Source organism: Neopelma chrysocephalum, unplaced genomic scaffold (genome assembly GCF_003984885.1).
Source record: "Neopelma chrysocephalum unplaced genomic scaffold, ASM398488v2 Primary Assembly neopelma1_367, whole genome shotgun sequence".
Taxonomy (NCBI): domain Eukaryota; kingdom Metazoa; phylum Chordata; class Aves; order Passeriformes; family Pipridae; genus Neopelma; species Neopelma chrysocephalum.
In genome coordinates, this window is record NW_020898031.1 from 1,052,349 (window position 1) to 1,056,316 (window position 3,968).

A 3,968-nucleotide genomic window follows, 5' to 3' on the forward strand; every position below is an offset into this window, starting at 1 on the left:
CCCCCGAGCTCACCCCGCAGCACCGCTCGGGCGCTTCTCCGGTGGGCGGCCCCGAGCCCCGTGCCCGGGCGGCTCTGGGAGGTCCCGGCGCTCCCGAGCGCCCCGTTCCAAGGTTGCAGATGTTTCTGTGAACCTGGACTGGGCCGCGCAAACCTCATTTCCCCGTGGACAAATTCCAACAGAAACTGTGGTATTTGGAAAGAAGGGGAAAAAAAAAAAAACAGGAGAGAGAAAGAGGGTCTGTTCCTTAAAGCGGTACCGCGCCTGGGAACAGCAGGAGCTGCACTCCCCCTGCTCGCCCTGCCGCGCTCCCCGGGGCCCCCAAAGCCTCACTGCCCCCCAAAACCAGGAGCTGGGCACACGGGGGACCGTGGCCATGAGCCCACCCGGGTGCCAGTGCAGGTGCTCCGGGGCAGAGCAGAGCATCCCTGGGCACAAGCCGGGCGGGAGCAGCCGGCTCAGCCCTCTGGCCTTTGAGCAGCTCTGCCCACCCGTCCCTGTGCCAGGGAGCTCTCCTGAGCTCTCCACTGGCTCTCCTGAGCTCCCTCCTCCGGACTCCTCCGAAGCTCCTGTTCCTGCTGCTGCCTTTGGCTCAAACAGCTTGTGCCATTTAATACAGGAACTACACCTCATTGAGAGGTAAATGGAAGAGGCTCTGAAGCCTGGAAGCCTGAAAGAGCCACTTTCACCTGAGGGCCGGCACGAGAGAGCAGCCAGTTTGCACCACTAATGAAGTGAAGAATTCAGCATTAACAGGAGACGTCCCTGCCCTAAGGAGGCTGCAGCAGAGTGAAATAAGCAGTTGGATGGAGCAGGTCCCCTCCTGCTGCTGGGGCTCAGGAAATGTTGGCAAAGCACTGACCACTGTTTGCACCGAGAAACAACTGCAAAAGGAACTTTGCATAGAATTTGCTTTCACCAAAACCAGTTTAGAGACACTGAAACACTTCATTTCGAGAACGCAGTGCCGTGTCCCAGGAGCCAGGTGTAACATGGAACATGGAACAGGGCACTGATCTGCTCGAGGCTTTGTTAGAGCATCTTTATTTGCACCCAAGTGTTACCTCCTGGACACTGGTCGGGAATCAAACTCCTCCAGTGACTCTCCATTTTCCATGGCAAGGTCTTGCTCTCCATTTGCAGAGCAGCAACAGGCATTTGTCTCTGGCAGTGCTACCATCCTGTTCCAGGCTGAGGAGTGTGACAGGGACATCATGGGTAGGAAGGCCAGGTGGGGAAACTCTTGTTGGAAAGTTGGGGAGCTCTGCAAAGGCCAGAGCAGCAACACTGCCATAAAACTGCAGTCAGGGTTCCAGCTACCTGTGGGTCAGCAAATGCCATGTGGCAGCAGGTAAATGTCCTGTCAGATCCCTGCAGGGACGTGTGCCCTGGGGCATCCCACACGGATTAGTGGGCTTGGCTGCAGCCCTGACATGCTGGACAGTGGCTGCTGAGCCTGCCACAGCTCACTGCCCCTGATCCAAGCGGGAAAGCTCCAGTTGGGAATGCCTTGGCTGCCAAACCCGACCACACTCACGGCCTGCACGGCTCTTGAACTCGGCCCAGGGAAGGTCTTTGCTGGCTGCCTTCTCTCCTCTGTGGCTGATACCCACACTCATGGCAGCAGCGCCTGGATGGGAATCCAAGAGCAAACTGTGAACTGAAATACAATTGACCAGCAAATACAGTTGCCAGCAAACCATTTTTTCTTAAAAAAAAAAAAAAAGAAGAAAAAAGGGAGAAGGGGAAAAAAAAACAAAAAACAAAAAAAGAAAAAGTTAACAGCTCTGGTCTAGGCCACTAAATTTCTTAACACACAGTATAAGACCTCTTAGAGAGCAGCTGCCCAGTAAGGGCTGCTCTTTCAACAAACCCCTTCCAAATTGGGCACGGACTTTTCTGAGTGAAGCCTGCACAGCCACCTCCCTTCATAATTATGTAGCCCTTTACTGCTTCTTAAATCTCAATCTCTTTAATCTTAATTACTGCTTCTTAAATCTCTGCCTAGTCTCTAATGTCATCATTTAACCTCACTTTACAGCCATTTATTGCTGCCTCTCCCACAGGGGCTAACATTTTCTTACTGAATAACGAGAGGCTTTGCACCACGCACCATTCTGGCTGTCCCCAGACCTCTCCTGCCCTGTGAAAAGCCCAGCCCAATTAACAAGTGCCTATTCCCGGCTCCATTGTTTGTCCTGGCAGCCGCGGGACCAGGCGCTCCGCCCGCCCCTCCCGCAGCTCAGCATCAGCATCCGCAGCTCAGCATCAGCATCCGCAGCTCAGCATCAGCATCCCGCTCTGCTCCACCCTCACCTGGGGCAGGTGACAGGGCGGGTGGTGGCCGAGGTGTCCCCGTGCCGCTGGCAGCGGTGCCCTCCCGCCTGTCCCACCCTCCCTGCCCGCTCTGGGCACAGCATTCCACGCTCTGGAATGCGCCTTTCCCTCCGCGCTGCCCCGGGGAAACAGGCAGGCGTGGGATAATAGAATATATTAGCCCTGAGCCCATTCAGGCCCCGGCTCTTTACGAACAATGCCTGCTAACTGAGCTGATTTTTGCCAAATGACTGCCTTTCGTGCATGAGCAGCAAAGGGAAGCCCCCAAATAGTCCCGTGCAAGCAGCGCCGTTGCCCAGGGCTCATTGTTTTACTGCAGCGTTGGAGGGCACGGAGGAGTCACGGCCTTGCCCGCCCTGGCATTTCTTCCCCGGTTTCCCAGCCCTGCGTTCGCCCCCTCTCCTCCCCGACAGAGGCAGCAGGGGTGGGGTGATGAGCCCAACTGGGCTCGGGCTGCCCTTGGCAGGGAGGGGATGGGAGTGCCAGGGCAGGCACCCACCCTCCACGTCCCTTCATGGAGAGCCTGCCGTGGCAGGACAGCTCCAGGGCACCTCCAGGGAATATTTGCTTTAGATTAGCCCCCCTCAGCCCAGAGCTGACAGCCCCTGCCGGGGTCAGCCCCAGGAGGATGTTGGTTTAGCCGTGTTTGTTTTCTGCCTCTCTCAGCTCCGAGGCTCCAACAACCCCGATGCAGCTCCCACGGGGAGGGAAGGTTTTGCAGCTGTGGGGACCCACTGAGGCACCCTGGCCAGGTGCCCAGCACCCCTGGGGCTGCAGGGGACACCCCCAGCAAGAGCAGGGCCAGGATCAAGGCCTGCAACAACTCCAGCCGCTGTCTCGTGTGAGTGTGAAATTAGCACCATTAAATGCTATAACCATCCAGGATCAGCAATGGGTTTACTGGCTGAGATAACATGGAAAGAACTACAAGAGCTGATGCCTTCAGCACTGCTGAGACTCTGAGCGTCTGCCCCCAGTCCCAGGAGGGAACCCACGGCAAATGTTTACAGGGGCTTATAAATATTTATCCTGTAATAACTTGCTGCATTGCAGCACATTCTTCTCCGTGAGGCTCAGCTTTGCCCTGGACCAGGTGCAGGCTGCTCAGAGGGTCTGTGGCACATATAAAGTTTGCCTGAATAACATCCAGCGAGTGCCGGCGTTCAATAAAACCGCAGCAGCCGAGCTGTGCACGTGAGAGGGGCTGCGAGTCACTCCTTACCCAACAAAAGAAAAATGTGGCTGGGGAGCACAGGTGTGCAGGCACCTCAGCGTGGGTGCAGACCCCTTCCAGGCTGCCAGAGGAACCCAGGGAAGTGCTGCAGGTCACCGGGGAGCTCTAAATCCCACGGCTGGGCTGGTGGGAGCCTCAGCCCCAGAGCAGCCCTGTGGTGCCTGAGCACGTGGGGTCCCTCAGCTGCTTTGGTGAGGACCCCAAAGGAAGGGAGCTGGAGACCTGCCCACCACGAGGAAACACCTCCTCGTGCTCTCACTCTGCAGCAATCCCATTTGCCCTCTTACCTCTAATAATTTTTGAGCCATCCGTCCACTCATTTATTTATCTTTCTCATGCTTAATGATTTGCAAGAGCATAAGAAGCCTGTGGTTTGGAAAACATGTGACAATCTCCA